Source organism: Choloepus didactylus, chromosome 3, assembly GCF_015220235.1.
Source record: "Choloepus didactylus isolate mChoDid1 chromosome 3, mChoDid1.pri, whole genome shotgun sequence".
Lineage (NCBI taxonomy): Eukaryota > Metazoa > Chordata > Mammalia > Pilosa > Megalonychidae > Choloepus > Choloepus didactylus.
The window spans coordinates 112984342-113007811 of record NC_051309.1 but is presented as its reverse complement, the minus strand read 5'-3'; the positions used below and the strand labels follow the sequence as shown (position 1 = coordinate 113007811).

Genomic DNA, 23470 nt, shown 5'->3' with positions numbered 1-23470 from the left:
TGTTAATATATATAACAAGTTGTTTATACTTTTACAAAAATGAAAATATTTTTCCATGGTATAAACCACTACTTGTGCATTTGTAAATTATTTGTTCAGTAATACTTACAAGTTTAGCCTAATCCAGTAGACACCAATTCATTAATATTTTATTAATTTTCAGATACAGAAAATGTGCAAAAAAATTAGTATTGTTATAAAAACTGTTAATATTTTTGAGTGCTTGCATTGGGTCAGGTAGTATACTTAATGCCTTACACATATTACCTCATTTAAATCTCCCAATGATCAGTGTAAAGCAAGGGTTAAACAAGAGCAGTCTGAGCAAAGAATCCTTCCTCTTATGATTAATCCATGCTGCACCTAAGAATCTATTATGATTCTGAAATAAGTAGATTTACTTGTATTTCTTTAGCGTATATGGAGTTCATGGAGGTAAAGAAGGCTAAATGGTTTCCAGGTGGTGAGATATTTTTTGTTTTAAGTTAGGGTAGTTTGGGGGTAAGAGTTTTTTTTTATGATGGTGGCTCAGATCAAAAGCTATTGACACTTCAAATTTATTGCAATGTTGACATTACCAAGACAATAGATTCATGTTATTTCACCTATGACATAAGATGGAAAAAACAATATGAAAATTCTAGTTACAGAGGTTCCAGAGCTAGGGTTATGCCAGGCTATTGAGTACATCCTTCATTCATTCTACTGGTAGCAGTTAGCCGTAAACTGGCTCTACCCCAGACATTTTTCACCTGGAAATTCTTTCTGGTCACTGGACAATACTGTAAACTGAGACTGAAAATTAGAGGCCCAGGCCAAATTGGCCTACAGATCTGTTTTGCTGTTATTGTCCGTTTTTATTTTACACAGTGTTTTAAAGAATTTGAAATACATACTTTTTGCTAAGGTGAGCAGTCTCCAGGTTAACTCCAGATTAACCCCACCTGGCTGCCTCACACATTGTATGTCTAGTCCCTAAAGACACCTCATTTGTAACCCTTGTTCTTAAACACTAGTATTTTTTTCTTAAAATTTTTATTTTAAAATAAAATAACTACAGGACAGTTGCAAAAATAATACAAACACCATACAGAGAACTCCAACATACCCCCACCCTTCCAGATATCCAGATGCACTAACTTTAACATTCTGCCTCTTTTGCTTTATAATTCTTTCTCTCTCTTTTTCTCTCTCATCTAGCCATCATCTATCCATTGTCTCTATCTATGCATCTATCTATTTTCTGAACATTTGAGAGTAGGTTATACACATCATGCTTCTTGAATAGTAATATTTCCATGAATATTTCCTAAGAACAAGAATATTCATTACATAACCATCTTAAGTACAGTTATCAAGTTCAACAAATTTATTGTTGATATAAAATTTAGAGTGTATATTTGAATGTTTTTTATATGTCCCCATAATGTCCTTTCTTTTTCCTGGTTGACACCAGTATTACAGATGGTTTTTATTTTCTTTTATTATTTTTTAATTTTTCCACTTTTTTATAATGTTTTTATAGAATTCTGTAAATTGTCTTTGAATGTCTTTTGTAATCAGAAGAGAATATTAATTTTGATCTTGGAATTACTGTCTTTTTCTAATTAGAGAAGTTATGAGTTTACAGAAAAATTGTGCATCAAATGCAGTATTAGCATCCTATTATTAACACCCTGCTTTGGTGTGGTACATTTGTACAATTTTTTGGTGTGGTACATTTGTACAATTTTTTGTACATTTTTTGTAAATGTACAAAAATTTTTTGTAAATTTTTTGTAAATTTTTTGTAAATGTAAAAAATTTACATTTTTTATAAATTTTTTGTACATTTGTACAATTTTTTGGTGTGGTACATTTGTACAATTGATAAAAGCACATTAAAATAACATTTTAAAATGTGCTTAATACAGTTATTAAGCACATTTTAATAACTGTACTAATTAATTGTAGTCCATGATTTAACTTGGTAGTCATGTTGTGCAGTTACATGGATTTTTTTTTTAATTTTTATTCTAGTAACTACAAACAATGTAAAATTTCCCCCTTTTAACCACATTCAAATATATAATTCAATGCTGTTAATTAGATTCACAACATTGTGCTACCTACCATCACTAGCATCTATTACCAAAACATGTCCATCTTTCTAAATAGAAACTCTGTATATTTAAGCCTTTACTTGCTATTCCCTCCCCCTCTCAATCCTCTGGTAACCTACATTCTAGATTCTGACTCAATGAGTTTGCTTATTGGAATTATTTCAGATCAGTAAGATCATACCAGTAAGTTAAAATAACCAAGATTTATAACATTATTTCTAAGGAAAAATCCTTTTTTCAGTACCAGCGGTCAACTGAAAAATTAATTCTTAGAAAACAACAGGGATTGCATGTACTTACACAGTGAGGTGCATCCATTTTAGATATATAAAAATGCCTACTAATGTAAAAACTGTTTTTTTATTGTTAAAAATGTTAAATCAATTCAACACATAGTATTTTTTGTTTTCAGTTCGAATGAGTTTGTTGTTTTTTAACATTCTAAAGCTCCTTTTAATACCAACTAAATAAAAACAATACACAAACCCCTTAACAAATTCTCCTTAGTCAATATAACACCCTAAAGCATACTAGTAGTAACGGATTTGCTGAAACTAAAATGATTCCACAACAATTACATTGCCAAAACACAGTAGACGGATATAAATATAATTTGTTTCTTATTCTTTGGAGAAAATCTGTATTTGTAAACACACACACACACACACACACACACACACACACACAAAATAATGTATGTAGTGTAAGCCCAAGGGGAGGGGATGTGGGGATGGCAAAAGAGCGAAGGGTAGAGATAGAGAGATAGAAAGAGATAATGTGTTCCAAGCATTATGCACAAGTGATTTTATTTAAACCTTATAAAAATCCTACAAAATAAGGCAAGCTCATAGAGAATTTACTAACGGACTCTGTGAAGTTGATTTTGGTTAAAACCAAAGTTTTCCCTCACATTTTTGGCCCCAAAGAAGTAGCCAAAATCACCCACACTCTGTTAGCTGCAGAGAGGCTTAGAAGAATCCTTTACTGTTAGACTGTCAGTTGTCTGCAAGTGATGCATTGGGCAGGAGTAGGGATGGGAGGACCCACACTTAAGGACAGCTTGGCACAGAGCCTCCTCAATTCAAAAGTGAAAGTTTTTCTTCCAACTTGGAAGACTTTAGAACCTACGCTTCTTTTGTTCTGGGCTCAGCCACCCCTCTATCACCTTCTTCTTCTGTCCCTAGCCCTAATCTTATCTAGCTGAGGAAAAGAAAATATAAAAGTCCTTTGATTTTTACTGCAGCAAGTGTTTCATTGGAGTAATAATGGGAGAGAAAACAGGAAATAAGAGAAATCACAGGAAACATTGGCATATTAAGTATAAATTCATACTTAGAGTGCAATGTCATGTTATTTATATTTTAATTTTTTGCCCACTATATATATGCATATATATATGTATATGCATATGTGTGTATATAAATCTGTGTATGTCTACAAATGATGTGCAATATATATTTATTTATATGCACACCAGCACTGCACTTTTGGGAATAACTCTCTATAGCACACTTTATAGAATATATATTATTTTATTTGACACTCACAATAATGCTCTGGGAAAGACAGGAAAGGTATAACTTGAGAAATAAATAAATAAATAAATAAATAAATAAGAAAGTTGGAGCTGGAAAAGATAAAGGTGAAATAGAAAGAGATCAATTTGAAAAACTTTTAACATAATCATCAGTGCTTGGTGACTGATTAGATATGAAGTCTGAGGGAGAGGAAATGAAAAAATTCTATTTAAAGATTCAATTGCTGAGAAACTGAGAACACTATTGATTGAAAATAGGGAGCCTATAAGAAAATCCAGCAATTTTTGGACAAAGAAGACAACTTCACTTTAGGAATATCCAGCAAGGTGGAAATGGCACATGTGCATCCAGAGGTATGTTCCAGAAGAGGGAACACAAAGCTGCTGAATTTGGCAACTGACATTAATAGTCTAGAAGTAGTTTCACACTGCTATATCCATGAGCACAGATTCATATTAGCCCATTCTATATTCTGATTAGAAATTTTCATAACCATATCCTACAACACCCTCTGAACTACATAAAAATTGTGAGTATAGGGATTCCACTACGAAGTACCATGACAAACTCCTCTGCTCACCCTTCATGCTCCTTCCAATCTCCACACTCAACTTCCTGGAGCCCAACAGAAGAGCAAAGAAAAATCCTTTTACCAGAATGGCCAGTTTCTATTCATACTTATTTTATTATTTCTGTTTTTTATTTTTAAGCTAGTAAAAATAATATTTTCAGTGAATGCAGAAAATCCCTTAATAATATTGTTCATCAGAGATTAATAAAATATCATTTGGGGAAAAAAAATTGATAAACAACTGAGTTTCTGAAGCTATTTTTATGCTCTCAGAGATAAGAGAGTTGGTGCCTACTGTCTTTTTTTCTTCTATTCCAATTTAATTTTCCATTATAATTATATAACTGGCATTAATGCTACATAGTCTTTTAGCTGCTGACCCTTTGTCAGCAGGAGATGCATTCGTAGCTGTTTATTCAGCACTGTTGGTAGAGTGATTGGTACTGACTCATATTGCATACTCTTTTTAACTTCTATTTGTTTGAAAAAGAGCTGACCAGTTTAGGGTGATCTGTGGTTAAGAAACAGGGCAACTAACTAATTTACAGGCAAATTAAACCCTAAGACAATGAGCTCAAGAAATCATCTAGATATTTTTTAAAACGACTCAGGGCAGACTGGTGAGCTGTATGTTTTAGTTACTCCTCCAGGAAAGTAGGTAAAAAGCCAGGAACTGCGTGGACTGGACACCACAGAGCAATCTGTCTTTGGGCATACTTCATACAACACTCATGAAAACGTGGAACTGCTGAGATCAACGAAATCTGTAAGTTTTTGCGGCCAGGGGACCCGCGCCCCTCCCTGCCAGGCTCAGTCCCGGGGGAGGAGGGGCTGTCAGCTCCAGGAAGGAGAAGGGAGAATTGCAGTGGCTGCTCTTACCGGAAACTCATTCTACTGATTCAAACTCCAACCATAGATAGACTGAGGCCAGACACCAGAGACTCTGAGAGCAGCCAGCCCAGCAGAGAGGAGACAGGCATAGAAAAAAAACAACACGAAAAACTCCAAAATAAAAGCAGAGGATTTTTGGAGTTCTGGTGAACACAGAAAGGGGAAATGGCCCTGGTTGCTTTGTCTATTAGCATTTCAATAACCCATTAGATCTCTGAGGAGGGCCGTTTTTTTTTTTTTTTTTTTTTTTTTTTTTTTTTTTTTAAATCCTTTTTGCTTTTTCTAAAACAATTACTCTAAGAAGCTCAATACAGAAAGCTTCAAAGAATTGAAATTTGGGCACGTCAAGTCAAGAGCAGAACTAAGAGAGCTCTGAGACAAAAGGCAATAATCCAGTGGCTGAGAAAATTCACTAAACAACACAACTTCCCAAGAAAAGGGGGGTGTCCGCTCACAGCCACCATCCTGGTGGACAGGAAACACTCCTGCCCATCGCCAGCCCCATAGCCCAGAGCTGCCCCAGACAACCCAGTGTGACGGAAGTGCTTCAAATAACAGGCACACACCACAAAACTGGGCGTGGACATTAGCCTTCCCTGCAACCTCAGCTGAATGTCCCAGAGCTGGGAAGGGGGAGCAGTGTGAATTAACAGAGCCCCATTCAGCCATCATTTGAGCAGACTGGGAGCCTCCCAACACAGCCCAGCAGCCCAGAACTGCCCTGGGGGGACGGCACTCACCTGTGACATAGCACAGTCATCCCTCAACAGAGGACCCGGGGTGCACAGCCTGGAAGAGGGGCCCACTTGCAAGTCTCAGGAGCCATACGCCAATACCAAAGACTTGTGGGTCAGTGGCAGAGACAAACTGTGGCAGGACTGAACTGAAGGATTAGACTATTGCAGTAGCTTTAAAACTCTAGGATCATCAGGGAGATTTGATTGTTAGGGCCACCCCCCCTCCCCGACTGCCCAGAAACACGCCCCACATACAGGGCAGGCAACACCAACTACACACGCAAGCTTGGGACACCAATTGGGCCCCACAAGACTCACTCCCCCACTCACCAAAAAGGCTAAGCAGGGGAGATCTGGCTTGTGGAGAACAGGTGGCTCGTGGACGCCACCTGCTGGTTAGTTAGAGAAAGTGTACTCCACGAAGCTGTAGATCTGATAAATTAGAGATAAGGACTTCAACTGGTCTACAAACCCTAAAAGAACCCTATCAAGGTCAGCAAATGCCACGAGGCCAAAAACAACAGAAAATTATAAAGCATATGAAAAAACCAGACGATATGGATAACCCAAGCCCAAGCACCCAAATCAAAAGACCAGAAGAGACACACCTAGAGCAGCTACTCAAAGAACTAAAGATGAACAATGAGACCCTAGTACGGGATATGAAGGAAATCAAGAAGACCCTAGAAGAGCATAAAGAAGACATTGCAAGACTAAATAAAAAAATGGATGATCTTATGGAAATTAAAGAAACTGTTGACCAAATTAAAAAGATTCTGGACACTCATAGTACAAGACTAGAGGAAGTTGAACAACGAATCAGTGACCTGGAAGATGACAGAATGGAAAATGAAAACATAAAAGAAAGAATGGGGAAAAAAATTGAAAAACTCGAAATGGACCTCAGGGATATGATAGATAATATGAAACGTCCGAATATAAGACTCATTGGTGTCCCAGAAGGGGAAGAAAAGGGTAAAGGTCTAGGAAGAGTATTCAAAGAAATTGTTGGGGAAAACTTCCCAAATCTTCTAAACAACATAAATACACAAATCATAAATGCTCAGCGAACTCCAAATAGAATAAATCCAAAAAAACCCACTCCGAGACATATACTGATCACACTGTCAAACATAGAAGAGAAGGAGCAAGTTCTGAAAGCAGCAAGAGAAAAGCAATTCACCACATACAAAGGAAACAGCATAAGACTAAGTAGTGACTACTCAGCAGCCACCATGGAGGCGAGAAGGCAGTGGCACGATATATTTAAAATTCTGAGTGAGAGGAATTTCCAGCCAAGAATACTTTATCCAGCAAAGCTCTCCTTCAAATTTGAGGGAGAGCTTAAATTTTTCACAGACAAAGAAATGCTGAGAGAATTTGCTAACAAGAGACCTGCCCTACTGGAGATACTAAAGGGAGCCCTACAGACAGAGAAACAAAGACAGGACAGAGAGACTTGGAGAAAGGTTCAGTACTAAAGAGATTCGGTATGGGTACAATAAAGGATATTAATAGAGAGAGGGAAAAATATGGCAAACATAATCCAAAGGATAAGATGGCCGATTCAAGAAATGCCTTCACGGTTTTAACGTTGAATGTAAATGGATTAAACTCCCCAATTAAAAGATATAGATTCGCAGAATGGATCAAAAAAAATGAACCATCAATATGTTGCATACAAGAGACTCATCTTAGACACAGGGACACAAAGAAACTGAAAGTGAAAGGATGGAAAAAAATATTTCATGCAAGCTACAGCCAAAAGAAAGCAGGTGTAGCAATATTAATCTCAGATAAAATAGACTTCAAATGCAGGGATGTTTTGAGAGACAAAGAAGGCCACTACATACTAATAAAAGGGGCAATTCAGCAAGAAGAAATAACAATCGTAAATGTCTATGCACCCAATCAAGGTGCCACAAAATACATGAGAGAAACATTGGCAAAACTAAAGGAAGCAATTGATGTTTCCACAATAATTGTGGGAGACTTCAACACATCACTCTCTCCTATAGATAGATCAACCAGACAGAAGACCAATAAGGAAATTGAAAACCTAAACAATCTGATAAATGAATTAGATTTAACAGACATCTACAGGACATTACATCCCAAATCACCAGGATACACATACTTTTCTAGTGCTCACGGAACTTTCTCCAGAATAGATCATATGCTGGGACATAAAACAAGCCTCAATAAATTTAAAAAGATTGAAATTATTCAAAGCACATTCTCTGACCACAATGGAATACAATTAGAAGTCAATAACCATCAGAGACTTAGACAATTCACAAATACCTGGAGGTTAAACAACACACTCCTAAACAATCAGTGGGTTAAAGAAGAAATAGCAAGAGAAATTGCTAAATATATAGAGACGAATGAAAATGAGAACACAACATACCAAAACCTATGGGATGCAGCAAAAGCAGTGCTAAGGGGGAAATTTATAGCACTAAATGCATATATTAAAAAGGAAGAAAGAGCCAAAATCAAAGAACTAATGGATCAACTGAAGAAGCTAGAAAATGAACAGCAAACCAATCCTAAACCAAGTACAAGAAAAGAAATAACAAGGATTAAAGCAGAAATAAATGACATAGAGAACAAAAAAACAATAGAAAGGATAAATATCACCAAAAGTTGGTTCTTTGAGAAGATCAACAAGATTGACAAGCCCCTAGCTAGACTGACAAAATCAAAAAGAGAGAAGACCCATATAAACAAAATAATGAATGAAAAAGGTGACATAACTGCAGATCCTGAAGAAATTAAAAAAATTATAAGAGGATATTATGAACAACTGTATGGCAACAAACTGGATAATGTAGAAGAAATGGACAATTTCCTGGAAACATATGAACAACCTAGACTGACCAGAGAAGAAATAGAAGACCTCAACCAACCCATCACAAGCAAAGAGATCCAATCAGTCATCAAAAATCTTCCCACAAATAAATGCCCAGGGCCAGATGGCTTCACAGGGGAATTCTACCAAACTTTCCAGAAAGAACTGACACCAATCTTACTCAAACTCTTTCAAAACATTGAAAAAAATGGAACACTACCTAACTCATTTTATGAAGCTAACATCAATCTAATACCAAAACCAGGCAAAGATGCTACAAAAAAGGAAAACTACCGGCCAATCTCCCTAATGAATATAGATGCAAAAATCCTCAACAAAATACTTGCAAATCGAATCCAAAGACACATTAAAAAAATCATACACCATGACCAAGTGGGGTTCATTCCAGGCATGCAAGGATGGTTCAACATAAGAAAAACAATCAATGTATTACAACACATTAAAAACTCGAAAGGGAAAAATCAATTGATCATCTCAATAGATGCTGAAAAAGCATTTGACAAAATCCAACATCCGTTTTTGATAAAAACACTTCAAAAGGTAGGAATTGAAGGAAACTTCCTCAACATGATAAAGACCATATATGAAAAACCCACAGCCAGCATAGTACTCAATGGTGAGAGACTGAAAGCCTTCCCTCTAAGATCAGGAACAAGACAAGGATGCCCGCTGTCACCACTGTTATTCAACATTGTGCTGGAAGTGCTAGCCAGGGCAATCCGGCAAGACAAAGAAATAAAAGGCATCCAAATTGGAAAAGAAGAAGTAAAACTGTCATTGTTTGCAGATGATATGATCTTATATCTAGAAAACCCTGAGAAATCAACGATACACCTACTAGAGCTAATAAACAAATTTAGCAAAGTAGCGGGATACAAGATTAATGCACATAAGTCAGTAATGTTTCTATATGCTAGAAATGAACAAACTGAAGAGACACTCAAGAAAAAGATACCATTTTCAATAGCAACTAAAAAAATCAAGTACCTAGGAATAAACTTAACCAAAGATGTAAAAGACCTATACAAAGAAAACTACATAACTCTACTAAAAGAAATAGAAGGGGACCTTAAAAGATGGAAAAATATTCCATGTTCATGGATAGGAAGGCTAAATGTCATTAAGATGTCAATTCTACCCAAACTCATCTACAGATTCAATGCAATCCCAATCAAAATTCCAACAACCTACTTTGCAGACTTGGAAAAGCTAGTTATCAAATTTATTTGGAAAGGGAAGATGCCTCGAATTGCTAAAGACACTTTAAAAAAGAAAAACGAAGTGGGAGGACTTACACTCCCTGACTTTGAAGCTTATTATAAAGCCACAGTTGCCAAAACAGCATGGTACTGGCACAAAGATAGACATATAGATCAATGGAATCGAATTGAGAATTCAGAGATAGACCCTCAGATCTATGGCCGACTGATCTTTGATAAGGCCCCCAAAGTCACCGAACTGAGCCATAATGGTCTTTTCAACAAATGGGGCTGGGAGAGTTGGATATCCATATCCAAAAGAACGAAAGAGGACCCCTACCTCACCCCCTACACAAAAATTAACTCAAAATGGACCAAAGATCTCAATATAAAAGAAAGTACCATTAAACTCCTAGAAGATAATGTAGGAAAACATCTTCAAGACCTTGTATTAGGAGGCCACTTCCTAGACTTTACACCCAAAGCACAAGCAACAAAAGAGAAAATAGATAAATGGGAACTCCTCAAGCTTAGAAGTTTCTGCACCTCAAAGGAATTTCTCAAAAAGGTAAAGAGGCAGCCAACTCAATGGGAAAAAATTTTTGGAAACCATGTATCTGACAAAAGACTGATATCTTGCATATACAAAGAAATCCTACAACTCAATGACAATAGTACAGACAGCCCAATTATAAAATGGGCAAAAGATATGAAAAGACAGTTCTCTGAAGAGGAAATACAAATGGCCAAGAAACACATGAAAAAATGTTCAGCTTCACTAGCTATTAGAGAGATGCAAATTAAGACCACAATGAGATACCATCTAACACCGGTTAGAATGGCTGCCATTAAACAAACAGGAAACTACAAATGCTGGAGGGGATGTGGAGAAATTGGAACTCTTATTCATTGTTGGTGGGACTGTATAATGGTTCAGCCACTCTGGAAGTCAGTCTGGCAGTTCCTTAGAAAACTAGAGATAGAGCTACCATTCGATCCAGCGATTGCACTTCTCGGGATATACCCGGAAGATCGGAAAGCAGTGACACGAACAGATATCTGCACGCCAATGTTCATAGCAGCATTATTCACAATTGCCAAGAGATGGAAACAACCCAAATGTCCATCAACAGATGAGTGGATAAATAAAATGTGGTATATACACACGATGGAATACTACGCGGCAGTAAGAAGGAACGATCTGGTGAAACATATGACAACATGGATGAACCTTGAACACATAATGCTGAGCGAAATAAGCCAGGCACAAAAAGAGAAATATTATATGCTACCACTAATGTGAACTTTGAAAAATGTAAAACAAATGGTTTATAATGTAGAATGTAGGGGAACTAGCAGTAGAGAGCAATTAAGGAAGGGGGAACAATAATCCAAGAAGAACAGATAAGCTATTTAACGTTCTGGGGATGCCCAGAAATGACTATGGTCTGTTAATTTCTGATGGATATAGTAGGAGCAAGTTCACTGAAATGTTGCTATAGTATGTAACTTTCTTGGGGTAAAGTAGGAACATGTTGGAAGTTAAGCAGTTATCTTAGGTTAGTTGTCTTTTTCTTACTCCCTTGTTATGGTCTCTTTGAAATGTTCTTTTATTGTATGTTTGTTTTCTTTTTAACTTTTTTTTTTCATACAGTTGATTTGAAAAAAGAAGGGAAAGTTAAAAAAAAAAAAAAAGAAAAGAAAAAAGACAAACAAGGAAAAAAAAAAAAAAAAAAAAAGATGTAGTGCCCCCTTGAGGAGCCTGTGGAGAATGCAGGGGTATTCGCCTACCCCACCTCCATGATTGCTAACATGACCACAGACATAGGGGACTGGTGGTTTGATGGGTTGAGCCCTCTACCATAAGTTTTACCCTTGGGAAGACGGTTGCTGCAAAGGAGAGGCTAGGCCTCCCTGTATTTGTGCCTAAGAGTCTCCTCCTGAATGCCTCTTTGTTGCTCAGATGTGGCCCTCTCTCTCTGGCTAAGCCAACTTGAAAGGTGAAATCACTGCCCTCCCCCCTACGTGGGATCAGACACCCAGGGAAGTGAATCTCCCTGGCAACGTGGAATATGACTCCCGGGGAGGAATGTAGACCCAGCATCGTGGGATGGAGAACATCTTCTTGACCAAAAGGGGGATGTGAAAGGAAATGAAATAAGCTTCAGTGGCAGAGAGATTCCAAAACGAGCCGAGAGATCACTCTGGTGGGCACTCTTACGCACACTTTAGACAACCTTTTTTAGGTTCTAAAGAATTGGGGTAGCTGGTGGTGGATACCTGAAACTATTAAACTACAACCCAGAACCCATGAATCTCGAAGACAGTTGTATAAAAATGTAGCTTATGAGGGGTGACAGTGGGATTGGGAATGCCATAAGGACCAAACTCCACTTTGTCTAGTTTATGGATCGATGTGTAGAAAAGTAGGGGAAGCAAACAAACAGACAAAGGTACCTAGTGTTCTTTTTTACTTCAATTGCTCTTTTTCACTCTAATTATTATTCTTGTTATTTTTGTGTGTGTGCTAATGAAGGTGTCAGGGATTGATTTAGGTGATGAATGTACAACTATGTAATGGTACTGTAAACAATCGAAAGTACAATTAGTTTTGTATGACTGCGTGGTATGTGAATATATCTCAATAAAATGATGATTAAAAAAAATAAAAATAAAAAAAATAATAAAATAAAATAAAACGACTCAACCTGGGACAGAAATCATCTCACTCAAATTCATAGTAAATAAACTATCCCATGGACCTCTGTTGCTTTATTCATTTAGAAGTAGGTGACCATTTGGATTATAAAATCTAAATACATCTCCCTACAGATACTTCAATACTTCTTCATGTATGTAATTACTTTAATTATAACAAGAAAATTCCATTTTTAATATCTATATGTTTTTTAGTTATATATATTATCACATTTAGTAGCCTCAATGACACTACAAGCATTATTATCCTTATATAACTGATGATGTAACCAAGGCTTAGGGTTTAGTTTGCTTAAAGTTATCTGTCAAATAAGTAGAGGAATCTGGTTTGAATCCTGGTCTAACAAAGAAATAACCCATTGCCTTTCTATCTCCTTTTATAAAAAGTGCCTTGTAGATACTGTCAATAAAAGAGATAAAACAGGGGTAAATAATTCACAATATCACCATTCTAATACTGTCTAGTCTTTTGTGCAATGTATATTCAATACCAAGATTTTAGGAAAACAAATTCTTTCTTGTAAACAAAATTCTCTGATTCCTATTGTCCATGTAACTCGTATTATATCTTTACTTTCTTTAATTCTCTGTGAATAATTGTTACTGCATTCACAGACCATTATTAGATTTTTAAATTTAATCCTAAAATGATCTTCTACCCTTTTGTATGGAATGTCTTGTCTGAAAACAGATTGGTCCTTGTTCTTCAATGTATTATTTTCTTCTTTGTTCATAAGCTTTCATCCAGCTTTCAGTGCAGCTATTAAGCTGACAGGATTCTGTCAGAATGTGTTTTAATGTTTTCTACATCTTATCTGATGAAGTAAATCTGCACAAACATTACTGTGTCTTCCCTCCCTTAAGACAAATGTCCATTTCTAAATGTTACCCGAGTTCTCCTATTTTACTTTGTTCACAGTTTTTTTTTTATGTAAACTTAATTAGTTTTAATTAGGCTATTTGTGAATACTTGAAATATTTCTTTTTGCCAATAATGATGTATTATTTAATAATCACTTACAATTCTATGGTTTATAATTAAATCCCGTTTAAAAATAAGTTCAAGTGGCTATTAGAATAGACTAATAAATAAAGGAAGAAACAATAAGGTGGATTAAAACTAGGTTAAATTAAAATGATGTTTCATAGTATCCCTAAGACAGATGGGCCTTTTCATCACAAGTAAATTCTCAGGTCTATGGACAGGTACTGAGCAAGAGCTGTACTTACTCAACACTGTATCACCAGTGCCTAGCACAGTGTCTTCCAGATGTATGGTGGATGGATGGATGGATGGATTGATGGATGAAGGGGTTTGTGAATCAGTTACCATATCATTTTATAGATGAGGAAATGTAAAGTCACATAGTTTGACTTGCTCAAAGTCAAAATAACTAAGAAGAAAAACCATTTCTGGAATTTAGGAATTGAGTTCCAGTGTGGTTTTCTGCCCCTGGTCCCAGAAAGCATAGGAAAGATTTGAGTCTGAGTCTTCAGGACAAAGTGAATGCCTTCAGGACTGTATTCGTATCCTCAGGGCTAAAAATGAGATCTACTTATCTTATTGCTGAATGAATGAATTTGTTCTTTAAGGGTTTCTATATTTCATTAAATATTTTATTAAGTAAAAATATTTCTTACAGCCAGCTCAGCAGGTGGACTCACTGCCCTCCCCCTACATGGGACATATCCCAGGGGTGTAAATCTCCTTGGCACCATAGGGCATGACTCCCGGGGATGAGCCTGGACTGTCATTATGGATTGAGAAAGCCTTCTTGACCAAAAGAGGAAAGCAAAATGAAACAAAGTAAAGTTTCAGTGGCTGGGAGATTTCAAATGGAGTCAAGAGGTCATTCTGGAGGTTATTCTTATGCATTATATAGATATCCCTTGTTAGTCTTTAGTGTATTAAAATAGCTAGAAGTAAATACCTGAAACTGTTGGACTGCATTCTAGTAGCCTTGATTCTTGAAGATAGTTGTATAACTATGTAGCTTATATGATGTGATTGTGTGATTGTAAAAACCTTATGACTCACACTCTCTTTATCCAGTGTATGGATAGATGAGTAGAAAAATGGGGACAAAAAGTAAATGACTAATAGAAGGGGATAAGGGATAGAGGAAGTTTTCAGTGTTCTTTTTTACTTTGATTTTGATTTTTATTCTTATTTTTTTGGAAGTAATGAATGTGTTCAAGGGATGATTGTGGTGATGAATGCACAACTATATGATGATACTGTGAACAATTTATTGCACACTGTGGATGATTGTATGGTATGTGAATATATCTCAATAAAATTACAGAGGGAAAAATCATTGGGAAATCTAAAAATACATATTTCTTAGAGCTGCCACAAGTAAAATAATCTATAGGAATTTCCCTGTCATATATAAAATCCCTGTAAACCAAAACTTCCACGCAGCAAAAAGAATTTATACCATATATATATTATGCATTATAATTCCCTAACATTAAACTATACTAAAATATAGTGCCAGTTTTCTTTCATATGGAGAAAACCACTTCAGTGCTTGGCAGGATCATCTTTGTCATCATCAAACATCAATCACCTGACCAAATATAATAATTAATAGAAAGTTCCAGTTAACAGAATGACGGGTAGCAGAGGGTACTGTTAGGCTTAAGTACTCCAAATCTCCATGACACATTTTATTAGCCTCACAGAAATTTCCACAAGCCTGCTGTTTTAACACAGGCCTTCAGCTGGCAATATCAGTTATAAATATTTTTCCTAAAAACAAAAATCCTTAAAAACAAATGAAACATGGTTTTTGAGCTCTGGGAACTATTTTGCATAGGTGTGCTGATACAAATTTGAAGTTAAGTAGATGCATGGCATTATCCCGTGAATGTTGACTCTGGAGGAGGGAATACCTTTCCTGTAGAAATAGTTTCAGTTCTGGACTGGAAAGTGGGGGTTGAAACTTAATTTTGTCCTTTTATGTATAATCAGTAAAACTTGCAGACAGTGTGTCATTTTGTTGTTGACCTCAGCAGATGAACTGAACTGATAGTGATAATTCAGACTCAAGGAATTATCTGAATCTTGGTTTGTGTAGATTTGCAATCTACAGATAAATATTAGTGAAATCAGATAGCTTTTACAGTTTTACCATGTGTACATAGGCTACCCACTCCCCTTCCCCCATATGCACCCATTAGTTATTGAACTTTGTAAGCTGGCATTGAAACATTACAACAATACCTTTTTGCACCAATGTTTAAAACTTTTATGGTGCAATACATGTCATTTTTCTGTAACAAACCAAAGGTAAATTTCTCATGCTTCTTGTTGTCTGCCATTGCAGTATTTGAGGGAGAAGAGAATCTTTTATACATTTATAGTAGATGAAAAACAAACCCGATTGCAAATCCTTTCTTTCTTTTTTTTTTTTTTTTTTGTTAAATCTTAAACCATGTACCAAGTTTTTGGTTCAAATGTGTAGCATAAGTTAAATTTAAATTGCATTCTATTAGCTGATATGAGTATATTTCTGTAAGCAGAGTTATGTTGAAATAAACTTTTGGAAAAAAAATTAAAAACAAAGAGGATATGGAGAATGGGTTTTTCTTTCTTAGTATCCCTTTGGTTGATAACAAGGAAATCGGCATTCTCTGCTGGAGACAACCTGTAAAAGGTACAAGATTAAATTAGCCATTTCAGTCACAGGAGTAGCTATGTAAATTAAGTGTATATAATTACATGGCTCACTAAGGATCAACCTAGATTCACTAAGAGAATACAAAGGTCAGTCACGTTTCATGATATCTGACCTGTATGATTCAGGGGGTGAGTGAAGTGATAGAGGAGGGAAAGGTAGAAAGAAGAGTCAAGGTTATTCAAAATTTTAGAAATGTATCCCTCTGATCAAAGTCATGCCATATATTCTGGTAGGTTCCTGGCACCAAGGAGAAATTCTGTTCTAGCATCAAATAAATGTCTCTTGGCAAGTGAGAATGTTACTAAATGAAGCACGAGGTAGACAGAGTTCCTCTCCATCTCATTCTAGCAGGCTTATGCTTTAGCTTGAAGAAAATTGAGGAAATGATTTTTCTGTTTTTTTTTTGACTTGAACATTTAACTCCTTTCTCTCATTCCTAGTTGGCACAGTTTACTTTTTAGAGCCCTTCTGTGCTGGTTTGAATTTGTTATGTACCCCATAAAAGACTATGTTCTTTTAATCCACTCTTATGGGGGCAGACCTATTGTGGGTGGGATACTTTGATTAGGTTATTTCCATGGAGATGTGAACCCCATCCATTCAAGTTAGGTCTGTCTTAGTTACTGACATCCTCTGTCCTCTGTGAGACGATAAAAGGCAAAGACATTTTGAAGACAGCTCAGAGATGCTTCGAGATGATTAGACAGAAATTCCCCAGGAGAAACAAGCAAAGAGCTGAGACAAGCTAAGAGAAAATGCCCAGAGACATTTGGACACAGCCATTAAAACCAGAACCATGAGAGAACCTAAGAGATGAAATCCAGAGTTTGCCACAGAGAAGCTAAGAGAGGACCCCAGATGCTTAGAGAGAAATGCCTGGGAGAAACAAGCAAGGACATATAGGCTGAGAGAGAGAAGCTAAGACAGAAGCCAGAGACAGTTTGGAGAAAGCAATGGAAACCAGAAGCTAACCGTGGAAGAGGCCCAGCAGACTCCAGTCATGTGCCTTTGAGGAACCACAGATGCCATCGACCTTTCTTCAGAGAAAGTATCATCCTTAACTGGAACATTTTCATGGCCTTAGAATTGTAAAATTGTGAACTTATAAACCCCCATTGTAAAAGCCAATCCATTTCTGCTATTTTGCATTATGGCAGCCTTAGCAAACTGGAACACCTGCTCATGCCCCTGCTCCTCTACACCTCTTTCTCCATTCCTGCCTTGGAAGAAATGGTTCCTTTTTAAAAATTGTTTCACCTTTCCATCTTTCAATAATCATTGTAATGTGGTACAAAGTGCAATCTTTTAAAGTACCTCGCACAGCACCTACCCTAACCGAAAATAGCACTCGCTCTTTAAATGCCTCTTACTCCCTTAGTTTTTAATGTAATATCTAATTCCTAGAAATCTGATGTTTTTATTTACTGTTTACCATTACTTTTGTAACCCACATTTTACCAACTTCATATAAATCACGTATTTTTACTTTCATATGTCCTTAATGAAATATGTAGATTTTACTGAGGATTTTGTAGATTAGTCCAAAGGGAGAACTAGCCTCTCACAGCCTGAAATTCTTTTTTTTTTTCCTGAAACTCTTTTCAATGCTTCTTCCCAAGTCACCTTCCAGCCAAAGGGGTGTGGGCCTCTCCTTGTCCCTCTCCTTCCCCACTCTTACTGCCCCTCTTTGATCCATTTCTCTGCTCCAGAAATAGCATTCAGCCACAATTTTAAAAGACAAATTTAGCACTGTTTCTATTCTTCCAAACTTGCCCCATATCTGTATTCATTACCCTGCTCAGCAAACAAAATATCTTCCATATGCCCAATTTCACTCTCCTCCAAGTCAGGAGGGAATTATAAATAGAAAGATCACGTTTTGTTTTCTGTCACACTGTGTTGCACAAGCCCTTTTTATATGTGATTTCAATTACTTGTCCTAAGTCTTTTCAGATGTCTTTCTGCTCCTGTTTTCATTTTTATTTCATTTCAGAAAAGATTTCAGAGAGTCTTTTCTCTACTCTTTTGTTTAGGCAGCAGGTTCCTAACAGAACCTCTGTATTTCAATATGCTTTACTCAGTATATTTCCAAATTTATGACTTTGCCAAATCATTTGTATGCCTCCCAAACCTGTCTTCAATCTGTTTTTATTTGGAAATATTTAGAGCTGGTAGAATAATACACTGTGAATACTTTGTGCCTTCTAATTCTCTGGTATTATCCTCAGATTATTTCTGCCTCATTATTTCATCATTCTCCAACAAGATGAGATAGCACTATATAAATCTCTGAAATAGGAATTGCTAAAGCCTTTTGCCACTGCCATCTAAGTCCAGATGAGAAGAATGATTTTTACTGATACCCTAAATAACTACATGCATTTTTTTACATATTATATCTGCAAAGAATAAGAGAATCTTAATAGAATTGAAGATAATAGACAGGACAGTAGTTTCATACCAAGAAGAAATAGGAACTCTAATATTAATAAGAATAAATGACAGATCCTTCAAATGCCTTCCATGCACATTAAAAAGCAGATCAAATATGACATAATTCCCTTCATATAAACAATACCTCACCACAAATGGAAAAGTGGTGATTGGTAGCCATCAGTTTATGTGTCACAAGTGATCCAGCTTGAACAGGATACAGCGTTTTATTTTAAAACAAGGTTAAATGGTTAACTAGAAGACACTGCTCACTGCTTTCTTTCCACGACTGAATACAAACCAGGCCTCCATCATCTCAATGGCAATCTACTTTCCAGCCGTAGATTTCACAGAATACCTCATAGATCATTTCATTATCAGACCAGAGGTTTTTTTCTAGGAAGGATTCTGCATGTGAGTTCTAAAACCAGTGCTGTGAGGTGATAAATAAATCAACTTACATTTATTTAGGGATCACCTGTAATACACTGAATGGGAGACTATATCTTATAACTCAGTTTCTGTTGCCCTCCTGTCATTGTAAAAGACTTCCTAAGATGTGAGCAACTTTGAGCAAAAGATTGATAAATGAATGTTTTTACCCATACCTTCCTCACATCCCAAAGCCTAAGATGGGAAGCAGAGTTCAGGATCATTTTGCTACAGAAATTTCAAGAATTTACCAAAACTTTTATTTCTGTGTGTCTAAAAATCACATAGGAGTGAGTCTGCTCCACCTCTAACTATTTGTCTTTTTATGTAATTTTAATGATTTTAATAATTCAAATTGTTTAATACATATAAAGCACAATAATGGCTGTTCAATTATCCTCTGTAATGGAGAAAAACACCTTTACCACAAGATTAGCAATAGAAGGATTTTCTAGCACATGACATTATTAACATTTTTTTAAGTTTTGGAGGAGAGTCACAGTTTCTGACTTCAGGTGACTTAATAGCACGGATAAGATTCTCATCTCTCTGAAATGAACTATAGCTTTGGAGACAATCATTTTTTTCATATAATTAAAATACCAAGTTATTCTAGTCAATAATTTGCAATATAGGGAGAAAGGATTAATCTATTCATTTTGAGTGCTTTTTCCAAGACAGTTTCAGGTACTCCAATTTTTAGAAAGATGGATCCAGCAAATGACCTCACAGCGTTATCATTGATATCCTGCCTCCATTTCATTTTGATTGGAAATTCAATATGCATTTCATTTAGTTTTTGGAAGCATGGCTCCTCAATGTTGGTAAATGCTCTTCCTCATCCACCATGACTTTGGTCTTTTCTGGGTCTCAGTGCTCCTTGTTTCTGAGCTCCCACAGCTCTGCAGCAACACTTAAAACAATTACGAGAAATGTATTTGGATTCTCTCCTATCTGGGGCTTGGGGGTTCAAGTGGTCACAGATTTTGGTCTAGGCTTACTGTCTGCATACCTCATCAAGCTTCCATTGTCTTCCTCTGATATTTTCTTCTGGTCACTGCCTTCTCATATTCTGCATCCACATATTACCTGTGTTTTCGGTCCTGGGCACTTTCTGCTCAAGAGTCAGCCATTATCAATTAAACTATCGCTTCTCTGAACCGTAAATCTTTCCCTTCACTATTTTCCCTCCTCAAAGTGTAAACATACTTACATCTCTTCCATCTTGTGTTGTTTACATTTACTTTCTTTTCTTACTCACCAGTATTTTACTCCTCTGCTTAATGCATCATGGCTTTCAACACTCTTCTACTGAAACTGCACTTTCCAAGGTTATCTTTGACTTTATTGTAGGTAAATCCATTGGATACAGTCAGTCCTTGACCAGGTTGAAGCAAGGCACTATTTGATCTCTCCCCTTTTGAGAAGTTCATCCTGTCTGTAGTTTTTGCCTCCTCTCTCTTCTCATTTCTCTTCAGTATTGTTTTCTGGCTTTTCTTCCCCTAACTACCACTCAAATGATACTCTTTACCCCAGCGTCCCATTTCTCATATTTTATAGCTTTCACATAGAACTTTATTTGTTTAACTTCATCCACTGCCAGGTCATCAGCTACTACACCTTGAAAATTACTTCCAAATATCCGTTTATATTATGCCCATATCTATACTTAAGTCCAGGCCCCATGCTCCAAATTAAAATTCTATTAAATATTTCTCACCCCACCCCTATGTGTAATAAATACCTCAAAACCAGCTGGCCAAAACTAAAAATCATCTTCCTCTTTGAAATTAATCTTCCCATTTCATAGAATGTTACTAGTATTTATAGAGTGCCCCAGACAAAAAGAAAAAACCTGGAAATAATCTATAAATTCTCCTTTTCTTCAATCTATATCCAATCAATAGCAAAACCTTTCAGTTTATCTCTGAAAGCACTCACAGAGATTCTTTTCCTTCCTAAGTCTCTGCTCTGCTCTAGTATAAGGCTACATAATTCCTTGCCTAGACTAACACACTCATCTACTAACAGGTACTCTTTTGCCTCCAACTATACCACTCAAATGAAATCTAGTCTACACTGCCTCCATAATGATCTCCCCAAAATCTGGATTTTTTTTTAATACCCTCTTTAAGATCATTTAATGGCTCCTGTGGCCTGTAAACACATATTGGCCCTCCATATTCTCAGCTTCATCTACCTTTCCCAGTTGCTCCATCATCATACTCAATACTTCATGGCACATATCAGCCAATCAAACAATCCGTACTACTGGAATGAGGCATGAACTTCATATATTTTATTTCCTGTGAGCAGGACACTCACCCCCCACCATACTCCCTTTTGTTCCTCTATATTCCCAATCTGTATATTCCCTATTTGTCTTCCAAGGTACATCTCAGATGTTCTTCCCCTAGAAAGCACCACCTCATCCACAGTCTAGGCTTAGTGCTTTACAGCATCCTCCTATAATACTCCATAGCAAGCTCTAGCACATGATTTACAACAGAAATAAGAAATGTCCATTTGCTTAACTATCTTTCCAATAAACTTTACATAGCTTAAAGGCAAAGTGCATGTCTTATATACCTTTAGATCCTCAATAACTCAAAGGGTAGATGGCATAATTCAGAAACTCTATAAATGCTTATAAAATTAATGAATATGTCTGTTTTCTAGATTTTCCCAAATCTCTTGAAGGAAGACTAAAAACAGAAAAATTTGATTCTTCTAAATCATAAACACTGAATTTTCATCACATTACAATTCTTAGTCATTGTCCCCCCCCCCCCCTTTTTTTTTCTCCATGAAAGCTGCCTTGGTTTTCTGAGTGGTTTTTTTTTTCCACTTTTAATTACTATTTCTCCTCAATGACTGATCAATTCAGTCTCTTTAAAATTCTTCATTCCTCTATTTAAATGAGTCATTACTTTTAAAATTATTATTATATGTGAAAGCTTACATTTAAAATGGAGGGTGAAAATATATCAAAATGAATCAGTGGTTTATATTTTTAAGAGTTTGCTGTGTGTTTGCTTGCTTTTTGTCTCAAACCATGACTCAAATAAATATTAGAAAATCTTTATTTATTTTGGCTGTCCAAATCTGCTTTTCATTTTTTGGTGAGCAAGTGTACACCAATTCCAATTTATGAGTTGCTAACAAGAAGAGACTCCTGCCAGACACAGCAGCAATAAATAAGATTGATTATGCTAATGTAGAGGTTGTGAAAATATTATTTTTTTCTCTTCTATTAGTGATGTTTTTTTTTTAAAAAAATGTCTTATTCTATAGATGCAGTCTTGGAAAGAGGTTTAAAATACTGATAAAAATGAATGTTATCAAGTATTTACATAACCAGAATTGCAATGAAGCATCTAATGCCTAACACTGATGCCATATATGGTTCTAAGATTTCCATTTGGTTCTTTTTTTTTACTATTTTCCTATCTCTCCTGAAATTTTCCATCTTTTAACTCATTATAAACCACTTTTTCTTGGAAATGCTTTAATATATTTATCATAGTCTTTTAAAGTCCTAATTTGCTAGTTGAAAAATATAATGACAGTTTTTTTCTACTATGGATCACATTTTTCTGTTTTTTTTTTTTTTTGCATATTTGGTAATTCTTGGTTGTATACTGGACATTATGAATGCTACAATATAAAGACTGGATGCTTTTATCTTCCTTTGAAAAATTCTGAGTTTCCTCCTACCAGGAGGAAGCTACTGGAGAATTATCTCAAATTTATGGAGGTTTGGTTTCATATTTTGTTAGAGTAAACCTATTTTCATTTTGCAATTAGTTTTAGGGTGAAACTTTTAATTCTGGGGCATCATATTTACTACTAAGGCAATATAGTAGTAAAACTCAAGGTGCTTACCAAGATCTAGTTTGGTGGGACTCAAAGTCTCCCTTATAAGGGATAGCTGCTGAAACTTCTCTGCTCTTCCACCATTCTGGTATTGTTTTCCTCCTGCACTGCTCATAGCCCTGCCCTGTGCATGCGCAGTTCAGGGTCAGCCAAGAATTTATGAGAAGTTTTTCTAAATGTGACTCTCACCCAGGTTGAATTGCCTCAGTTTCAAACTGCTTTCAGTCACCCTTCAGAGCCTTCAATTTTTGTTGCTGTTGTTACTTTTTATATTTTTCCAGAGTTTATATTGTTAGTCCAAGACAAGCTACTTTGCCTTTACTGGGAGCCAGAACCCATGAATTCCTTGTGTTGAAAACAAACGCAAGTTCTGAATCACCTTAGATAACAATAATTTAAAATATGCTTATAA

At 36.1% G+C, this 23470-nt stretch overlaps 1 protein-coding gene across 1 annotated transcript in view; it reads left to right on the top strand.

The window, feature by feature from the left end:
* Positions 1-23470, top strand: part of TACR3 (tachykinin receptor 3) — an 88918-nt gene that overhangs the window by 44262 nt on the left and 21186 nt on the right. The gene's annotated exons all lie outside the window — the stretch shown is intronic.